The 23,232-nt window shown below is 35.1% G+C and overlaps 1 long non-coding RNA gene across 1 annotated transcript in view; it reads right to left on the reverse strand.

The window, feature by feature from the left end:
• Positions 1 to 19,632, reverse strand: part of LOC131803042 (uncharacterized) — a 71,558-nt gene extending 51,926 nt beyond the window's left edge. The window contains exons 1-2 of the long non-coding RNA XR_009342456.1: positions 19,221 to 19,632; positions 2,158 to 2,305 (exon numbers count right to left, since the gene is read on the reverse strand). This is a non-coding gene — a long non-coding RNA (uncharacterized LOC131803042). The remainder of the gene's footprint in view (positions 1 to 2,157; positions 2,306 to 19,220) is intronic.
• Between the last annotated feature and the right edge of the window lie 3,600 nt (positions 19,633 to 23,232).

Genomic DNA, 23,232 nt, shown 5'->3' on the forward strand with positions numbered 1-23,232 from the left:
CTAACCATTGTTGCCACCCGAGACACACACACTCAAATATATGCATGTATTTATAGATATGCGACTACAGTTTAACGATACAAAATTGAGAACTACCAAGCCATGTGTACGTGTATAATTCCAACAGTTAAATGTAATATGAGTTGTGATGACTGTGTTGGTGTGTGTGTACCTGTGCTGCCATTACCCTTTGTAGTAATACTTTTTTTTTGTTGCTCTTGTTGTTAATACACAAATAAACGCCATTGCGGATATCCGCACTACTATTACAAAACGGCCACACTATCACCATGTCACCGAGAGACCCCAAGTACCCAGGGGTTTGAGGCATGCAAGTGGATTGGATGTACTCAGCAGTAAAATAAGAAGAAAACGAAAGGACTTTGTATTAACTTTCTCTTTGTACACCAAGAGGGATCAAAGCAAAAAAAAAACAAGTAAGCAAAGGCTACAGTCGAGCGTGGCCGACCGTTGAATACCCTACAACACTATAATAAACGATACAGGTTATATAGGCGAGATACTCGAAAGAATTCCACAAGATATTGTGACAAATAATAAAAGAAAACCATCAGGTTTCGTTCTCTAATTTTCGAATAATAGCAACTTAAACGAATTTGCTCATTTCCAATTTATAATAATGAATATTTTTGGATGGCCATCCAAAACTGCTTGGCTTTTGCAATGTCCGGTAACCCCCATAATTACGACCTACTGACAATTTTGCAGTTTTTTGGTCCATTTCAACCCCTAAATATATGGCGATCATCTCCAAAAAGAATAGGCTTTTATTTTGACCCTCATCTTATCTCCATGCAAAATTTCGTAAGGATCGGGCCATAAATGCGATCTGTATATGATATCCTGATATCCTAACTACTTAGTTTTGTTAGCTGTAGAAATATTACCAAATGTTTAATTCAAAATGAAAATATGCCAAAAATATGACAAAATTGAAAAAATATGAGAAAATTTTACAAAATCAATATTTTCATCTTTAGAGAGATATTTTTATGCGGTTTTTTTAGACGTTTTATGTTTCCTGCCAAGAGGCCATTCTGAATTAATGAGAACTGTCGAAATCAGTTCAGCCGTTCTCAACATATAAGAGATTTTTCAAGCATATCTTCTTTGATAAACATATATATCGCACATATTTTGCTATATAGCCGTTTTGTTGGATGTTAACATCAATGTAAAGATCAGAAGTAACCTTGTCATGGCTTTGTGATTTCGCCGGGAATTAAAATATTCGCGGTTTATTGAAAAATTTTGAATTTTTTCAACAAAAAAGATATGGTCTATTTTACCCGCTAAATATTATCCGATGACCACCCAAATGGGTAGGCTTCTTGCCAGCCCTAAACTTTAGCTACATGCGAAATTCCGCGTCGATTGGTCTATAATTGCGACCTGTAGAGCAAGTGCAAAATCAGGATTTTTTTCAGTTTTTGGTCCATTTCAACCCCTAAATATTATGCGATCATCACCAAAAGAAATAGGGTTCTATTCTGACCCTAGCCCCACCTCCATTTTAAATTTCGTGAAGATCGGACCATAATTGCGACCTGTAGAGTGATTACAAATTAACATGGACAGACGGACAGACGGACAGACGGACAGACGGACGGACGGACATACATAGCTAGATCGACTCAGCTCGGCGAGCTAGGAAGATCCATATATACTTTCCTATGTGGGAAATCAATATTTCGTGGTGTTACATAATTTTTGGCCCAATCAAACTTATAATACCCCCAACACATAGTGTTGTAGGGTATAAAAAAACGGTAGTGAGTATAACGAACAATGAAGCTTAACTTATAGTCACTAAGCTTGAATATTAGGGTGGCAATTTAGTATGAAAACAATATTGATTTTTGATATGTTATTCAGAGCCCAGGTATATAACTATTTTGGGAGTGCCATTGAAAATAGAGTCCACAAAACTCCAGGGAATGGTGTTAGACACTTTTCAATATGAAGATAAATGGGCCTGCAACTATGACCAAGTATATTCCATTGGCTCAATTAAGGTATCCAAAAAGCCATATTAAACCTCAACAATACTGACATGTATTGTTGGGTCTTAGAAAACAAAGTATTCTTTTTCAAAAAAATTCAAAAAAATAATAATAATTCTATCTTGAATCTTACCATAAAAATACTTCACAGTCGTCCGTAGAGGAAGCAATGTAACATTCAGAAGCCATTAATAGCAGTAGTAAAGAATCCGTAGACTGTCCTTCGCCTGTTAATTTTATAGACGGGAAATTACAACACATGTGTTTTGAATATATCGGACCTAAAAATGAAAAAGAAAATGAAGAATTGCTTAATAATTAGTTTGGTTTATATGTAACTAGCAAGTGCCCGCTACTTCATATGCTGAATGAGTATTAAATAAGTGACCATTATTTATCAAGTTTGTAAAGTTATAAATAGGATGACTACGTTCAATTCACATTAATTTAAGACTTACAGATCTACCCCTTCCCAAATACCAAATTTCGTAATATTTTGTATTTTCCGATTTTTTTTTTTTTTTTTTTTTTTTTTTTTTTTGTAGTGCGAATTTTGAAAAGTACCTCCCAACACTAATACCAAATTTGAGATTTTAAGTATAATTCCACATTTTCCCCACACCACCTTCTTATATCAAATCTATACCTCAGATTTGAATCTCCTATTAAATTTTAGGGGTTTTCCTCTATACCTTTATACAGGGTGAGAAAAAACTGCAAGAAAGTCAAAAGCCATAATTTTTACATTTTTTTAAACTTTATTGAATGAATATAAAATTTTCGGAATTAGCATCAAATTTTAGAATAAGTTTAGATTTATTCGAATTGGTCACCTTAGGCACGAATTATGGCCTTTCAACGGCCAATGAAACCATCATACGCTGCCCGAATGATGCTCCGCGGTATTTTGGCCCATTCCCGGCGAAGCTCTTTCTTGAGGTGTTTTTCTCTTTGTATTTTTTAGTGCCAAACTTGCTTTCCAAAATACTCTAGACACAATAGTCCAACGGATTGGTATCCGGAGATTTTGGTGGCCATTGTGCGAGGAACCTCCTTGTGTACTCATTCTTGGGTGGTGCGTGCTGAGTGCAATGGTGCTGAATTCTGTTGGAATGTACAAAGTCTGCGGCCATAATGTTTGCGTGCCCAAGGCTTTAATACACCCTTCAGAATATTTTCGTGATAATATTCGGCATTTATTCTGATGCCACGATCGATTAATACGAGCGCAGAGCGACTATCGACCGTTGTGGCGGCTTACACCATCACCGTGGCCGGCGCTTGAGTTCTGGTGGCCAACCGTAGGTGCAAATTTTCAGCTGACCTCTTTGGTAAGTAAACACGATCATTTTTATCCTTCTCAAACTGCTGGGCAACAATTGTTTTCTCATCGGAGAAAAACAAAATTCGGCAGTTCACCACTTTCGGCTAAGCGAAGCAACTCTTTACCTCTTTTGAGTCTATTTTCATTCTCTTGCGGTGTAAGTTCTTGCATTTTTTGGAATTTCAATGGACTCATTTTTCAATATTTGCCGAATGGAATATTTGCGATATGTTCAGCTCACGAGCCATTTTTCGGTCACTGCGACGAGGGTTTCGATCAAGTCGCTTCTTTACATTTCGAACCACTTCTGCTGATGTTATCACGGCAACGAGCGATGGTAAGAGACATAAAAGATTTATTCACATTTAAATGCTGGAGTGCTCTAACGATAGCCACTTGAGGTTTTCCAGCCAAATTTAAAGAAATCGCACTATCACGCTTCAATTCCATCACGAATAATTTTTTTTCTGGAAAATGCTGACCAAAATGCTTTTGCACGCTGGTAAACAATATATTGAGCTATCACTGGAATTATTTTAAAAGCTGTCGGACGAGTGGCTTAGAAATGGCAGCAGTCTGAAGTTGGTTGAGTTTTTTCATCTCACCCTGTATATAACAACAATATTAAATGAAATTCGATCTAGCGATATCCGTCCGTCTGTTTGTCTGCTGTCTTATGTGCACGACAACACTCGAAGGGAGTATCCGATTTGGTCCAAATATGGTACATCATAATATTATTATTAAACTTAGATCTAGTTCGAAAATGTGCAATATCGCCACTTCTTTTGTCACCTCCTCCGCAAAATACCGAAATTATCAAAAAAATATTTTACTACACAGAAAGGGAAAGTATAATCCGATTTTGCTCCCATTTTGCAAATCATAATATTGGCATAATTGTTTGGTGGTGGTGGACAACATCGATCAACTCCATCACGTACTTCCCTTACAAAGGGTCACATTATTGAATAGTTATAACTTTTATAAAATATGATGCAATTTTCAATAATACTGTCTCTCATAATTTGCGACACAAGTCAGCTTTATCTAAATATTTCTCTCAACAAGCAACCTGAGATGAAAATGGAATTTATGATTTCGATATAAATGTTCGATTTTGGTACAATTTTGTCCATATCACTATTTGTATCTGTATTAGATGAATTTTGAAAAAAGAAAGCTTCGATCGAATATGTCGGAATCTCACGCACATTTTAAAAATTTCTAAAAATTATCACATACCTCATATAAAGTAAAGGAAGTATGCAATATAGTCCAAACCTGGCTTGTCGCAATATTTAAATCATATTTATTAAGGTCCGATACGAAATTGAAAATATTTGCCTATTTCTTGGGAACCTATTGCATACAGGGCCAATAATTTGGATAATCATAACAGAAGTCAAAATATATTAACAAATATTATATTGGCTGACGGCAAAACCGATTGCTTCGTTTTTTTTTTTAATTTACATTTTGAAATTTCAAAAAATAGCAACAATTTCAACTCCACCCTAACAACAACTATACATTGTTTGTTTTTTTTTTTCTCCTGTCTGTGTACGATTGTCGTGGTTGATAATTTATATTGTTCAAAAATTTACAGAGAGCAAAGAAAGGCTTAACATTATTATGAACATTACTTTCATTAATCATGTGAAAAGCCTTGATATGCTTTTTATATTTATGTACATACGGTCTCTTACAAAGACACAGACACTCACTCCACACACACAGCCATATACCCTTTTTATGCTTTGTGAGTTTTGGTGTTTTTGTTCTTACAGATACCAGAAGTCACATCACCATCGTCATCGCCATCATCATGCGGCAAAAATAATTTAAAAGTTAATGCCAACATAATATGGCAACTAAATGTTTTTTGTTATAGTGTAAATATATAATCTAAGAATTGAGATTAGTAGAAAAAACTATGTCCTTGGTAATAAATTGCATTTAAAAACAAGTGAGAGGGATTTAAAAAGAAAACTAATTTTTTATAACTAAAGTGCGTTTATAGGTAGACAAAGAATGGCATATTCTGGCTGACTCAATACACACAAAGTGGCCTTTAAAAAAAATTATACAACTGGAATTAACGAATATGAAAATTAGAAATCATCGAAAGAAAGAACTTACTGGGTCATATAATTTCGATAGATGCGATTCATGAGTATAAAAAATTGTGTCCCTTAGTAGAAGACTTACCAGAAAAAGTGGGACAATATTTCCCATTTTCAAACTGCATCTATAAACCTTTTTATTTTCCTAACCAAAAGCTGAAACCTGACAGGGTAATAAGAATTAAAAACAAGTAAGTAAAGGCTTAAGTCGTGCGGGGTCGACCATGTGATACCCATCAACACTACAATATATTAGAAGTCCCCCAATGGCCAAATCCAATTCGGAAGATTTCGTTTTCGAATTTATGTCATAGAGCATTGCCCAGATATTAATCTTAGCTTTTTGGCCGGGAGCATTTGCCCAATATTTACGCACTCCGTTGTGTTGTTAGTTGTTGTAATCCATTTTACAGCTAAATATAATCCAATGGTCAACTCAATTGCTAGACTTCTTCCCTGTCCTTAACTCTCTTCTCAGGCAAAATTCCGAGTCGATTGGTTTCAATTGAGTGATCATGAAAATTGTTCTGTTTTTGGTTCATTTGAGCCACTAAATAATTTGCCATTATCTCCAATTGCAAGAGGCACCTCTGTATATTTAAATTTAGACTTATCTGCAGGGTAAAATGAAAAAACTGCAACCAATTTCGGACTGCTGTCATTTCTAAGCCACTCGTCCGAGAGCTGTTAGATTATTCCAGTGACATTTCAGCATATTGTTTACAAGCGTACAAAAGTATTTTGATGAGATTTCTCCAAAAAAACTTATTCGTGATGGAATTCACGGGTGATTGTGAATTTAAATATGAATAAATCTTTTGTGTCTCAGACCGTTGTACTGGTAGCGTAGCACGACGTCAAGGAAGCGGACAGATGAAAACAGCAACATCAGCAGAAATGGTTCGAAGAGTAAAGAAGCGACTTGATAGAAACCCGCGTCTCAGTGACCGAAAAATAGCTCGTAAGCTGAACATATCGCAATATTCCATTTGGCAAATACTAAAAAATACGCTCGAAGTAAAGCCATTGAAATTCTAAAAAGGTCAAGAACTTACACCGCAACGAAAAGAAAATAGACTCAAAAGAGCTAAAGTGTTGCTTAGCTTGGCCGAAAGTGGTGAACTGCCGAATTTGGTTTTCTCCGATGAGAAACAGTCGTTGTCAAGCAGTTTCTAATCAAACAAAATGATCGTGTATACTTGATAAAGAGGTCATCTGAAAATATGCACCTTCGCTTCGCCACCAGAACTTAAGCGCCAGCCATGGTGATGGTGTGGGCCGCCATAACAGCCGATGGTCGCTCTCCGCTCGTATTAATCGATCGTGGCATCAGAATAAATGCCGAATATTATCGCGAAAATATTCTGGAGGGTATTCTGGGCTCGCATACATTTTGGCGGCAGACCTTGGACATTCCAACAGGACTCAGCACCATCGCACTCAGCACGCGCCACCCAAGAATGGTTACAAAATGAGGTTCCTCGCTTTATTTCCACCGCAAAATGGCCAATAAAATTACCGGATACCAATCCGTTGGATTGTTGTGTCTGGAGTATTTAGGAAAGCAAGGTTGGCACTAAAAAATACCAAAGTATCGCTCACCTCAAGCAAGCGCCTCGCCGAGAATGGACCAAAATACCGAAGAGCAACATTCGGGCAGCATGTGACGGTTTCATTGTCCGTTTGAAGGCCATAATTCATGCCAAAGGTGACCAATTCGAACAAATCCAAATTTATTCTAAAATTTGATGCTATTTCCGATATTTGTTGCTTTCATTCAAAAAACTTAAAAAAATTAAAATTATTGCGTTTGACTTTGTTGCAGTTTTAATTATCTCACCCTGTATATTAACATCATTATTGGGATCTTTTTATGCGACTTTTTCCTAGAGGGTATTCTGCATTGACACAATTTGTAAAAATCGGTGTAGTTATTCTTGAGATTTAGGCATTCTAGCTAACATATATACACATTGTATATTTTTCGCTATATATAACCGACATATTTACTATCGGTATCTACGTCTATTTACTATCGGTATCTATTTGTGATTTCGCCGGGATTAAAACTATTCGCGGAAAATTTAACTTTTATTTAACACAAATGTTATGGTCTATTTCACCCACTAAATATTATCCGATGACCATCCAAATTGGAAGGCTTCCGCCCCGCCCTGAGCTCTAACCTTATGTTAACTTCCGCATCGATTGGTCTATAATTGCGACATGTAGAACAACTGCAATTTTTTTCAGTGTTTGGTCCATTTTAACGCCTAAATATTATGCGATCATCTCCAAAAGCAACATATTTCTAATCTGGCCCCAGCCTCGCTTCCATTCTAAATATCGTGAGGATCGGACCATAATTGCGACCTGTAGCGTGATTGGAAATTAATATGGACAGACGGGCGGACGGACGGACGGATGGACATGCATAGATAGATTGACTCAGCTCGGCGAGATAGGAAGTTCCATACATACTTTTTATGCGGGAAACCAATATTTCGAGGTGTTACCCAATCAAATTTATAATACCCCCAATATATAGTGTTGTAGGGTATAATGATTTAAATGTTCTAGTAGGCTTTTCCATCCGAATTGCTTGCAATAAATTTTTGTATATTTTATAAGTCATCGATTTGATGTACCCGTTTTATGGTCCTCGTGGTCTTGGCCAGATTATTTGAACATGGTATGAGCCAGATGATGATGGGTATATAGGCTATCATATCAAATTACTATCTATACCTTTTCTCAGTAAAGCTACACTTTCCCTTTCTCTTTCTCACACGCTAACTCTCTCGCTCTCTACTTCTCTTTTTTACCATTAAGATTTACAGCTCAGCTTTAAATCTAAAATATGAAAATAATTGAAATGCTTTCATTTCCTTTCATGTTTTATCTACCGCCTAGTAATCGGTACACCTTAAATCATTTCCACAGACAATGATTTAGAATACGCCAAGGAATTCGCACACACACACACACGCACAAGATATGTGTTCCACATTGCCTCATCACATTGTCATATTCAATATTTTATCTTCATTATTAAATGTATTAACACACACACAGATGCATACACATATCATCATGTACGTACGAGTACAAAGGACTACATGCGTAGCAAACAGTTGTATTTTATTTTGTTGTTTTTTTTTCATTCTTAAAAAATCATTATTTATAACTTCCTTAATAAACATATGCGTAAATCAGCATCAGCATACTGTAAATGTCAGTGTATTATGATTTGTATTTTTTCTTCATAAATACTTTTTCTCTCTTTTGAGACATTTAGGGATTTGGAATATGTTTTCGGCAAAGGTTGTGTGTTGCACATACAGAATACAGATTTGTCCCCTGAGGTGGTAGTGAAATACTTTTTTTCTTTTCATTTCAATTTCAGATGAATCAGGTAGAGTCGTCCATTTATTCGTTGGCCGTAAATGATGAGAGGCCTTTGATGTCTTCAACAGACTTGGTTTCTTACGTACGGACATATGTTTGGTGTCGATCTGTTGTCTTGGGGTTTGTTGTCGTTGTTGTTGCTGCAACTTGCTTTACGCACATTGTTGTTTTGAAATTGTCGTTATTTTGTTGTTGTTGGTATTGTTGCTGTTGTTTATGTTTGTTGTCCAAATATATTGTTTGCATAGAGTTCTTATTAACACTGTCACTTGAATGACTAAGCTATTTTAGGTGGGGTGGAGTATGTGTGGGCATGGTAGAATCAGATACGAAAATGTTTTCAAGGACTTTAAGAGACATAAACGTATATTTCTAGGCACGTTTTTTAAGGAAATTTTGGCCATGAGCAAGGGTCTTAAACATACTTTTCATGGATCTTCATTATTTTCGATTTTGACCTGAATATTTTTTCAAGGAACCTCAGGGTAATAGGAATGGATTTTTTCAGAACCTTGCCGTGACAATTAATGAGAAAATTAAAAAAAAATATTTTTGCAGAGACCTCCTGAGAAATAAGTGTGGCTTTGCTAAGAATATTTCAAAAGTACCTCCTGAGCAATAAGCGCCGGTGTTTTTAAGAATATTTTCTCACGGACCTGCTGAGCAATGAGCCTTAATTTTTAAGAACATTTTTCCTGGGACCTCCTGAAGAATAACAGTGAATTTTTTTAAGAATATTATTTCCAAGGACATCCGGAGCAATAACCGTGGATTTTTTAAAAATAATTTCCCAAGGACCTCCAAATGGATTGTTTTGAGAATATCTTTCCAATGACCTCCTGAATAATAAGCGTGGATTTTTTTAGAATATTATTTCCACGTACCTCCGGAGCAATAACCGTGCATTTTTTGATAATTTCTCAAGGACCTCCAAAGATAATAAGCGTGGATTTTTAGGAATATTTTTCCAAGGACCTCATGGACAATAAGCTTGGATTTTTTAAGAATATTATTTCCACGTACCTCCGGAGCAATAACCGTGTTTTTTTTTTTTTTTTTTTTTTTTTTGAATAATTTCCCAAGGACCTCCAAAGATAATAAGCGTGGATTTTTAGGAATATTTTTCCGAGGACCTCATTGACTATAAGCTTGGATTTTTTGAGAATATTTTTTAAGGGTCTACTTGACAATTGGCATAGATTTTCAAGCATATTTTTTCAAGGAACTTCTAAGTAATAAGCGAGTTTTTTTTTAAGAATAAGCGTGGATTTTTTAAGAATATTTTTCCAATGACCTCCTGGATAATAAGCGTGGTTTTTAGGAAAAATTTTCCAAAGAAATTTTTCATAGGAAATTTTTTCCAAGGAACTCCTAGATAATAAGCGTGGACTTTTTAGGGTATCTTCAATAAGTGTGGATTTTTAGGGATAATTTTCCATAGACTCCCTGGACAATAAGATTGGATTTTTTAAGAATATTTTTCCAAGGACCTCCTTTAAAATAAGCATGGATTTTTTAGGAATATTTTTCCAAGAACCTTCTGGACAATAAGCGTGGATTTTTTAGGAATATTTTTACAAGGACCTCTTGGCTAAAAAGCGTGGATTTTTAAGAATATTTTTACAAGGACCTCTTGGCTAAAAAGTGTGCATTTTTAAGAATATTTTAACAAGGACCTCCTAAACAATAATCATGGATTTTTTAGCAATATTTTTCCAAGAACCTCCTGGACAAAAAGCGTGGGTTTTTTATGAATATTTTCCAATGACGTCCGGAGAAATAAGCGTGTATTTTTTTAATATTTTTCCAAGGACCTTTCAGCTGTTTGCATAGATTTTTTATGAATATTTTCCAATGCCGTCCGGAGAAATAAGCTTGTATTTTTTTAATATTTTTCCAAGAATATTTTTCCAAGGACCTTTCAGCTGTTTGCATAGATTTTTTAAGAATATTTTTCCAAGGACCTCCTGGGCAATAAGCATGATTTTTTTAAGAATATTTTTCCATGGACATCTGGAGCAATAAACGTGGATTTTTAAGAATATTTTTCCCAGAATCTCCTGAACAATAAGCTTGGATTTTAAAAAATATTTTTCGAAGTCCTCCTGGACAATAATCGACAATAATTAGCGGGATTTTAAAGAATATTTTTCCAAGTCCTCCTGGACAACAATCGGGGATTTTAGAAATATTTTAGAAATATTTTTACAAGGACCTCCTGAGCAATAAGCATGGATTTTTGAGAAGAATTTTCCAAAGACCAATACGCGTGGATTTTTCAAAATTAGTTTTCCAAGGATCGCCTGAACAATAAGCGTGGATTTTTTAAGAATATTTTTCTAGGCATCTTCTCAGCAACAAATGCTGATTTTTTAAACAGTTTTTTTTCAAGGGTCATCTGACCAAAAAAACGTGTTTTTTTAAAAAGATTTTTTCAAGGGCCATCTGAACAAAAAACGTAGATTTAATTTTTTTTTCTGGAATTTATATTTTTAAAGAACTTCATCTAGATTTTTATAAATATTTTTTTTTCAAATAATCGTGGATTTGTAGATTTGCTTATGGAAAATATGTATATTTTCTCAGGGAATATCTGAAAATATTTTCGAAGAATATCTGTGAGTTTCCATATTGTTTTTTTTTTTTAAATTTCTCTTAAAAAATCTAAATTTCCCTTCCTTCGCTAAGCAACCTCGTCCGAAATTCCCTCCAACAACTGCTGGCAGAAATAGACCTTTTGATGAATTATTGCTGTGTGTTGTTCTTTTGTAAATATTTTGTTCACAACAAAACACAAAACATTTCAATTCGTCTTTGGGCCCCCTCGTCAGCCTTTGTCGGTAACGGTGTGTCTTGAGCTTTTCTCCATTGGGTCATAATTTTTATATTTTTCTTTGCTATGCCTTCATATATTTGAAGCATTTTTCTATTTGTGTGATATTTATTGTGGCATTAACGCATTTTCATAGACTCCAAGGAGAGACGGAGAGAAAAATGAATTGAAATGAAAACGAAACGAAAAACGTTTTCACTGTGTCGATGGAACACCGGAGGAGGAAACGTTATTTCCACATAACTTATGCAACAGTTGTTTGGAATTTCCTTTCGATGGCACAGTTGTGTGCTCGCATTGTGAATTGTTGTTTATGTGTTGGAGTATGTGTGTTTGTGCGTGTGTGTTTGTGCTGCACTGCCACATTCCTTGATATCAAACTTTAAGGTAATTCCAACTACGGAATGAATTCCCCAACGTGTTCATTGTGTTTCCCAGTTCGTCTGCGAATGTTTTCCATGAATGCATTTACAAGTATGTCGATATGTCTGTATAGGGATGTGTGAGTGTGTGCAATAAATATTTCTTGCTCCTTCTCCAGAAGAAATAAACCCAGAGATTTATGTCACACATTCAATTTGAAATATTTTCTTGAAAATATTTTTACCCGGCTATATCAAAACATTGATCTGCTATTTCGTTTATGAAATGAATTTATGACAACGAATAACATTTGTGCGAAAACATAACTAGGAGTGAGCTGAGGATTGGAGTTTACTATTGTTTTATGCCAGATTGTAATGGGGATACAATTAGAATAATCAATAGTAAGTAGCAGTTAGAAATGTTCTTTGGATTTCTTAGCAAATATTAAATGAAGATTTATGTATAATGATATTTAATCTGCTTATGCGATGATACCATTAAATTGGCTGCGTAAAACGCCTTCAGGAGAATAGAATTTAAGTTCGATCACGAGATTATCATAGCTCATATAATTTGTGTGTCTTTAATTTTTCGAGTACTGATGACTTGTACATGGTCAGATTAAAATATTATATTTACATGGCACCAGCCTATTTATGACCTTCGCCCTTTAACTACAGAGGGTACACGTTTATCGCAATATTCTAACATATTTATAATTAGATGAAATCCCTTTCTGTATACTTTGAGCCGAACTAGGCATATCCCTCAGCCCATCTGTCCAATATGGTCCATGATTGGCAAATTCGAAGATGAACTCCTTCTGGTATCTCTCCCAACAAAGTAGTACCCAACACATTTATAACATGGGACCTCGTTTTATTTCTATCATAGTCAGGTGCGAAAATAGATAATGTCAATCCACATTTTGAATAATTTTAAAAATCAATTCCTTTCATACTTTGCGCATACCAATAATTCTACAAATATAGTACCTATTGTTAAACAAGTAAAAAGCTGTATGTTCGGCCGGGCCGAACTTTGAATACCTCCAGCATTTGCAACAAATTTGGCAATTTTCAAAAACAACCTTTACAAATGCTGTTAAAATCTTAGAAATACCGAACTTTTGTCATAAGACATTACAATATTTAAATGCGAAACTTGAAAAAATCATCGATGAATAATGTCGCTAAAATCATCAAAATACCGAATATAGGGACGTACTAGACGTAAACACGAACCTGCACAGACACTTTAATATCATAGGTTGTAGAACATATTACGAACTTCAAATACCGAATTTGAATCAATTCCGGTGAATAATGTCGCTTAAATCATCAGACTACCGAATATCGGGAGGAACCATTATATGATGGCTATACCAAAACTTAGACCTACATGACCCATTTCCAGTACCAAAAGCTCTGCAGACATAATATACATTTAAGTAAAATTTTATCAACCATCTTCATTTTTTTCGGAAGCTAGAGTGATTTCCACAGACGGATAGACGGACTGACATCACTTAATTGGCATACAATTTTATGCTGATCAAGAATATATATACTTTGTGGGATCTAAAATTTATATTTCAAGGTGATACTATGGTGGAGGCTATATTTAGTTGTTCCATCATTACAAATGGATAATTTCATATAATGCGTAACGAATCGACGACTAAGAAGAAGCATGCCTCTTTACAACATACACGTATTATACTCAGGTCATATGTGAAAATGGAACCTCCTTCACAAGGGTTATAATTTTAAATTAACAGATTTGTCAATTTTTTGCGAAATTAGGTCCTTGCTTCCTCCAGATTTTGCTCATTCAAATATTTTTATCAGATCAAATGTAAATATGAAAATGTCAGTCCAATCTTATTCCCATCAAGAGGCAAAGCTGTCAATAGTTGTAAACCGCATCAAACATGAAAAAATCTTCAATAAATTTTGCTCATATTAATATACCTACAGAAATTGCATGACAACTAAATAATGGAATTCAACGACACCATCCAATATAATAGTTTTTCAACTCATATGGTTCCTTTCTTTCTCTTCATGTGCCTAAATAGTATAAGACTCCGATGTGGTCAAATAATTTGTCTATGTTTTTGGAGCATTACTTGGCCAAAAAGTCTGATTGCTTTTAAATAACATTCCGAAAAAAGAATTGTGAATTTTTCAACTATATTTCTCAAACACTTCTATATAATTATTTAATTTGTTTAATGTGTAATTCTTAATAATTCTCAAACAATTCCTAGCTATACAAAAATAAGGGAGTTTTTCTCAATATTTGTTAGCCATACATATATTTTGTTTTTTCTTTTTTTTTATACTCTCAGCCACATGGCTTGATACAGCCATCATAGAAATAACGGTTTTAGACCCTAGGTCTCTTTGACCCAAATTCGTTTCAGGACATTTGGAGTCAATCTAGCGATGTCCGCCCGTCTGGCTGGTGCTCATGATAACTCTCGAAAGGAGAATCCGATATGAACCAAACTTGGTACATCGTAATATTATTGTCAAACTTAGATCGAGTTCAGAAATTGGCAATAGCGATCCCATCCTCCACAAAATGGCAAAATTTTCATAGAAAATTACCTGCAGAGAAAGGGAAATTATAATTCGCTTTTGCTCCAACTTTGCAAATCTTAATACTTGCATCAGAGCTAGGCCAGGTGAACAATATCAGTTCACTCCAACAAGTACCTCCCCCACAAAAGTACAAAATTTTGAACAATTACAACACGTATAATATGTGATGTAGGTGTTCGATTGCTCTTTGAATAAGACATATTTTTTTAATCTTATATCATAGGAATTAAGGTATAAAACTTAAAATTCTCCCAAGAACCCTATTGGCCGGAAATTTCGCATTTCTCCCATAGAATATATTTTTCAATGTTTCAAAAACAGAAAAATGCATGAAATCTTTACTTATGATTCGAAGTATTAACATTATTTCATGTACATTTTGACAGCGGCCCATTCACTTAGTCCAATTTGGAATACTGCCGGAATCTTATGAATAAATGATTCAATGTTGTCTTCCAATGCGTGTCAATTAAAGCAGGCTTATCTGTATAGACATAAGATCTAATATAGCCCAACAAAAAAAGTCTGAAGGGGTTAAATCGTCCGATCTAACCGGTCCCGAACGTGAAATACAATGTTTACTGAACTGTAAGCTTTTTCGTTTGTAAAACGATTCGTGGTTAAATTATAGACCAAAGTGGATATGTTTGACAGTGAAACAAAACACAAAATGTACGTGAGCATTTTAATCCAGTGTTGCCAAAAATAAAATAGCTAAAAAATTCACAAGATTTAAGTTTTTATCTAAATGTCTGTGGGTCTACCGGCTTTTAACGCCCGTGACTGTTGATATATATTAAGAAGTCCCAGAATTTTATATAAATATTCTTGTGGATCATTTAAAATACACTATGGATACCAACACAAACATTAATCTGAAGCAAGTCCGTAAAAAGAAATAGCCTATTATTGAACGTAAGCTTTGATTCACACAATTGTCAGGCCCAGGTATTCATTCCTATGCAGGTCTGAGTGGTATTATCCGACCTAAAAAAATGCATCAGTTTTAATAGCTTTTATTGATCCCACTATTACTTTATTGCAACTGATGAGCATAAGTAGCCTAGACTAACCGCTACAACAGTCAAATAATTATACAATATAGGTTGTTTTATTATATATTTTGGAACCTATTTGTAGTTTCTTAATCACAATATTGTATTAAATATTTGTATTATTTTAATCTACTCCCACAAAACTCCAATCCCCATTAAAGTTTCCCCTTCCCTCAAAAAGACTTGTTTAAAAAGTCAATGTCCTTGCCCACTAAAATCCAAACAACGGCAAACTACAACATGGCATAGAAACTAATGAAACGCAAACGCTAAGGTAGCCGAGAAAAGGTAAAAATTGTAATTTATTTGTTTTTCGTGTCAAATTTATGTCACATATGGTGACATTTTGTACGTTGTTTACGGCGAGGCGAAGCCGTCACATCTGCATATCGTGTTATGATGATAAATAATAGCAAATCGTTTTTCATTCAACATTCAATGAAAATTCATTGGATGGAATAAAACAACAAAAACAACAGCAAAAGGCCAACAACAACAGCAATCACAAAACACGCCGTTCAACATACAAATGAATTGCGAAAAAAAAGGAGAAGCGAACGAACAAAATATTCAATCGATATACACGACAATTGCTATTCCACCCAACAACATTGGCAGCAAATAACATTTAATATTTACAAAAAAAGAGGAAAAATGCATGAGAAAAACTTTACAAAACGCTGGCATTAAACAACAAGAACGGCAGCAGGAGAAACAGCAACAATAATGTGTAATAAAATGTACAAATGTTAGATCGATATTTGTGTGACTTTTATTTTAACACGACTCTTAAATGAAAACAAATGAAACAAACACACACACATACACACCCAGCTACAAAAACAAATATGCAATTATTTTAGCTATTCCGTTGGATTGCTGTTTTTTTTTTCAAATTTCTGTTTACAATTTAATTTTAAAACGGCGCCAAAATGGCAATGATTGTAAATAGAACTCAAAAATGCTGCTGCCTTTAAAGGATATAATACAAGCAGAGGTAAAAGTTAATTTTTAACCATAGAATAATACAGAAGACAAGTTGAATATTCTTGAAGAAAATATTAAAATCGAATTTATAAATGCAGATCAATTAAAAAATAAATATTCCGCACTGAAAAGCATGCAACATTTTGAGCTCTTTAAAAAAACAAGTTAAAAAGCATCAGTCGGTTTTGCCGACAGATGTATAACCATAATATTGTAAGTCGATTTAAGAATGTCCGTATGTCTGTCCGTCTGTCTATTGAAATCGCGATACAGCCCACATTTTTTGATGTAGAGCTTCAAAATTTGACAGAACAGTATGTATTGTGTCTAGTTTGGTTGGCATTGAAAATGAGATATATCGGTCCACGTTTTGGTATAGCCTCTATATAACGGTACCTCCCGATATTCGGTATTTTTGGTATATGTAGGTCATAATGGGGTTTAGTTTCACAGGCGAAACATTGCATGTATAAGACCACGTTTTCGTATAGCCCCCATGTAACGGTACCTCCCAATATTCGGTGTTTTGATTATTTTTGCCAATTTTTTAACGGATTGGTCTTAAAATTCGTATTTGTAGTGCATAATGGCTTTTAGCTCCGATGGCGGAACATTGTATATATAGGTCCACGTTTTCGTATAGCCGCCACATTTTTCCACAGATTTGTCTAAACCCTGGTATATGTAGGTCATAGTAGGTTCTAGTTCCGATGGCGGAACATTGTATGTATACGCTCTCGAAATTTGGCATTTTGGTGATTTTTGTCACATTATCCACGTCTAAAAATTGGTATTTGTAGTTCTTAATGGTGTTTCGATCCAGTGGCAGAACATTGAATATCTACATCCATGTTTCCTATAGCCGCCATATAATGATACCCAGTGATATTCGGCAATTTGGAATTTTAATTAATTTCATATTCCTCTCAGGTTTCTGGCTGAGTGTTCTGTTTGATTCAGGTTCTGCTTGGTTGTTACGCATGTTATGATGGATATAAGTTTTTGTAAATTGTGACCCTTTGTGACCCTTTGTGGCCCCTGGTGGTACCAGAAGGGTTTCATAGATATATGTCATCTTCACAACAGATCTTGCGTTAACAAAAATATTTGGATTTATGAAATTTGAAGAGATTTGGATTCATATTCTGCTTCCTTCCAACGTTTAGTTTTTGAAAAACCTTGAACCTTATGTGGGGGAGGTACCAGAAGAAATATTCCGATTCCTACCATCTTTAGAACAGATCTTGTGTTGATAGAAATATTGAGATGCACAAAGTCTGAATGAAATCAAATGTTAATTTCGCGTTTTCGGAGATTCATGGATACTCAAAATTATAACCAGAAAAAGTGGACCTGTATATCTCAATTTCACCCCAGACCTTAGGTTGGTAAAAATGTGTGTAACGTGAAAAGAACCTGATGATTAATTCGTGTTTTATTATATTTATTGGTTATTTAAAACTTTGACCCTTTGTGGGGGAAGAACCAGAAACAATGGTCCGATCTGTACTATACTAATAAAAGATCTTGTGTTTATGGAAATATTCCAAATATTGAAATATTCCAAACCAAATAAATGTTTAATGAGCTTCATAAATATCCAAAATGTTGACCCTTTGTGGTGGAGGTAACAGAAGGAGTGGAACGATATATTCCATCTTAACACCAGACCTCGGGTTAACAAAAACATTGGCAGTGTAGAAGTAGTGAACCGATATATTCCATCTTAACACCAGACCTTGGGCTAATAAAAATATTGATATGTGTGAAATTTGAAGACAATCAAACTATTACTTCACATTTTATAAGAATTATAACTATTCAAAATGTTCACCCTTTGTGGGGTACTTGGTAGAGTAGACCGATATTGTCCATCTCGAACCTGACCTAGCACAGCTGCAAATATTAGGATTAGCACAGTTGGACCAAAATTGGATTTTCCTTTTTTTGAGAATTTTAATTTTTCGGTGGGGGAGGCACCAGAAGCATGGACCGATATTGCCCATCTCCGAACTCGATCTAGGTTTCATAATAATATTACTATGTACCAAGTTTGGACCGAATCGGATAATCCCTTCGATAGTTATCGTGCGCTCCAGCCAGACAGACGGACGGACGGACAGACATCGCTAGATCGACTCCAAATGTCTTGAAACGGATTTACCTCAAAGAGACCTGGGTCTAAAACCGTTATTTCGACTAGGCACCTTTTGACCGCATCAAATGATATATTCCATCTGTAGCCATATGGCTGAGGGTATAAAAAATCAGCTCAATATAAAGGAATAGTTCTTCCAAAGATTTATTAAAAATTCCCCGAATACATTTAAAAATATACAATTATCCTTAAAAAAAAAAAAAAAAAAAAAAAAAAACAGCCAAAATATACTTATTTAAAGATTCTACAACTCTTATATATCAAATTTAAATATTTAAATTCATTTGCCCTTCCTTAAATGTTAAGTCAGTTAAAAAAGTATAAGCTTACCTTTAGCACTTGTCCGTAGCAAACAAGACCTAGATTACATTTTTACAGTTGCTTTAATTACGATTTGTTCAACTTTTTTTGTGCACATATTTTTTTTTCTCTCTATGCATTTGCTTCCACTCTTTTGGCACAAGATGAAATGTTGCAACACTTCTCAAATAACAACCTAAAACCGACCGTAAATATTCTTCACAAGGAACAAAAACAAACACTCGCGCCAAACCGACGATCGAAACACGAGCAACAACAACAATATGAACATGGTTGATGCTTCACTCATTACCACTTGCACAATGAACAAAATGAAAATTGTAAAAAGAAATGTCTTCTTAGCAAAGCAAATAAATAGATATTTGTTTGTTTCCCACACACGCACACTCTATAACACATCACTAATAAATGAAATATTTGTTTTTAGTTAATATTTTTAATGTTTATAATATATATTTTTAATTACTATACAGAGGGTTTCAAAAATACATACGATCGAATTCAAAGCAACACGACAACTAACATCAACTTCAATGAAGATGGGGGAGATGCAATAGTCGATTGCTCTATTTGAGTTAATTTGAAAGAAAGGTCGAACAAAGAGAATTGGGGATTGAGAATTTTAGCATGCTCTCAGTAACTGCAATTCAGTGAGTGAAAGAGAAATACGGTTATTTTATTTGCAATTTGGACTAGAAGAGATCATTGTGTTTTATTTAAGAGTACTGGGGACAAATCCAAAGTGAGCTGTGCAAAAATTAAAGAGAAATACTTGAGAGAATTTTAAAATAATTCTTTTGCGTTGAATTTTTACTTATTTCATAATTTTCAAAGAAAAGCCGATATTGTCCTTTTTCGCACCTGACCTAGCACTAATACAAATAGTAAGATTTGCAAAGTTGGAGCAAAATTGGATTAGCCTTTTTCTTTCTTTCTGTGTCGTAAAATATTTTTCATAACCTCAGCCTTATGGCTACAGAGGGAATATATCATTTGATATGGCCAAATCGTGCCTCATCGAAATAACGGTTTTAGACCCTAGTTCTCCTTGGACCAAATCCGTTTCAGGACATTTGTAGTCTATCTAGCGATGTCCGTCCGTCCGTCCGTCCGTCAGTCTAGCTGGTGCACACGATAACTCTTGATATAGTTTTGTCAATCATAATATTTTTGCCAAACTTAGATCGAGTTTGGAGATGGGCAACATCGGTCCCCAACTTCTGGTACCTCCCCCACAAAACGTCGAATTTTTCAAAAAATATATTTTTTGCACAGAAAGAGAAAAGATAATCCGATTTTTCTCCAACTTTGCAAATCTTAATATTTACGTCAATTACGTTACGAAAATGCACAATATCGATCTACTCCTTCTGGTAGCTCCCCCAAAAGGGGGTCAAAAATTTAAATAATTACAACTCTCATAAAATGTGATGTAAGAGTCCGATTGTCTTCCAACTTCACACTTCCTAGTATTTTTGTTAACCCAAGATCTGGTGTTAACTTGGAATATATCGGTCCACTCCTTCTGGTACCTCCCCCACAAATGGTGGAAATTTTCAAAAAATATATATTTTTTGCACAAATAGAGAAACGATAATCTGATTTTGCTCAAACTTTGCAAATCCTAAAATAGACAATATCGGTCCATTCCATCAAGTACCTTCCTTATAAATGGTCAAAATGTTGAATATTTACAACTCTCATAAAAATGTGATGTAAGAGTCCGATTGTCTTTCAATTTGACAAATCCCAATATTTATATTAACCTAAGGTCTGGTGTTAAAATGAAATATATATGTCCACACCTTCTGGTACCTAACCCACAAAAGATCGAAATTTTCGATTTTTTTTTCTGCGGAGAAAGAAGAGCTTTAATCCGGTTTGGTCCAACTTTGCAAATCCTAGTATTTGTGTCAGTTTTAGGTCAGGTGCAAAACTGGCTAATATCGGTCCACTCCATCAAGTGCCTCCCCAATAAAGGGTACAAATTTTTAATATGTCTTGTAAAATGTGATGTAAGAATCCGATTGTCTTAAAATTTCACACATCCCATGCAAAGTACAATAATATAGGCTGTAACTTAATTTCAAGAGACCTACGGACATCGTTTAATCGGCTTCACGTGTAATGCTCATAGCGAGTACAGGGTGAGACGAAAAAACTGCAAACAACTTCAGACTGCTGTCATTTCTAAGCCACTCATTCGACAGCTGTGTAAATTATTTCAGTAACAACTCATATTGTATACAATCGTACTAAAGCATTTTGTTGAGAATTTTCCAGAAAAAAAATTATTCGTGATGTAATTCAAGCGTGATAGTGTGATTTCTTTATTTTTGGCTGGAAAACTACATCTGGCTATCGTTAGAGCACTCCAGCATTTAAATGTAAAAAAATCTTTTGTGTCTCGTACCATCGCTCGTTACCGTGATGCTGGTAGCGTAACCCGATGTCCAGGAAGTGGACGAAAGAAAACAGCAACATCAGCAGAAATGCTTCGAAAAGTAAAGAAGCGACTTGATCAAAACCCGCGTCGCATTGGCCGAAAAATGGCTCGTGAGCTGAACATATCGCAATATTCCATTCGGCAAATGTTGAAAAATGAGCTGGGAAATGAGCATTGAAATTCAAAAAAGTGCAAGAACTTAAACCGCAACAGAAAGAAAATAGACTCAAAAGGGCTATAAAGTTGCTTGGCCGAAAGAGGTAAACTGCCGAATTTGGGTTTCTCCGCTCCGATGAGAACACATTCGTTGTCCAGCAGTTTGTAAACAAACAAAATGATCAAAGAGGTCAGCTGAAAATGTGCACCTTCGGTTGGCCACCAGACTATAACTCAAGCGCCGGCCATGGTGATGATGTGGGCCGACATAATAGCCGATGGTCGCTCTCCGCTCGCATTAATCGACCGTGGCATCAGAATAAATGCCGAATATTATCGCGAAAATATTCTGAAGGGTGTATTAAAGCCTTGGGCACGCAAACATTTTAGCCTCAGACCATGGACATTCCAATGGCCACCAAAATCTCCGGATACCAATCTAAAAATACCAAAGTCTTTTGTCAGCAGGCAGATCAAGTTCGAAGATGGGCTATACGAAGCACGATATCGTTATCCCGTATATAGCGGTACCTCCAATTGTTCGGTATTTTGATGCTTTTAGCCAAATTTTTCAATGTCTGAAATCCTACACAAGAACTTCTTTGTGAGTACTTTACGTATAGAATTGTATATATAGGTCCACGATATCGAATAGCCCCCATACAACGCTACCCCCCGATATTCGCTATTTGGATGATTTTAGCGACATTTTTTCCGCAATTGTCTTAAATTTATCAATCTATGATAAAAACAAGTAAGCAAAGGCTACAGTCGAGCGGGGCCGACCGTTGAATACCCTACAACACTGTAATAAACGATACAGTTTATATAGGCGATATTGTGACAAATAATAAAAGAAAATCATCAGGTTTGGTTCTCTAATTTTCGAATAATAGCAACTTTAACTAATTTGCTCATTTCCAATTTATTGGTAGATGTTGCACTTAAATGGTCTTCCTAGGTCTGGAACCAATATTTCCCAAAGACCTATAATCTCTCAGAAGTGGCAAAAGATTAACATTTATTATTGGTTTTTGACTGAAACGCATCTATATGAGATACAGACATTTGACTATATTCTTCAACGAAATCAGCGTTAACGAAATAATCAGAAGTAAATTCTCCAAAAAGTCACTGGAATGGACATATTCGTATTTTGTCTACAAAAGTTGGCAAACTCCTTCACACATTGATTATTTTTGGATGGTCATCCAAAACTGCTTAGCTTTTGCAATGTCCGGTAACCCCCATTCGAATGTGCGTGAGGATCGGGCGATAATTACGACCTGCTGGCAATTTTGCAATTTTTTTGTCCATTTCAACCCTAACCCTAAATATATGCCGATCATCTCCAAAAAGAATAGGCTTTTATTTTGACCCTCATCTTATCTCCATGCAAAATTTCGTAAGCATCGGGCC

The sequence above is a fragment of the Musca domestica genome, unplaced genomic scaffold (genome assembly GCF_030504385.1).
Source record: "Musca domestica strain aabys unplaced genomic scaffold, Musca_domestica.polishedcontigs.V.1.1 26, whole genome shotgun sequence".
NCBI classification, from domain to species: domain Eukaryota; kingdom Metazoa; phylum Arthropoda; class Insecta; order Diptera; family Muscidae; genus Musca; species Musca domestica.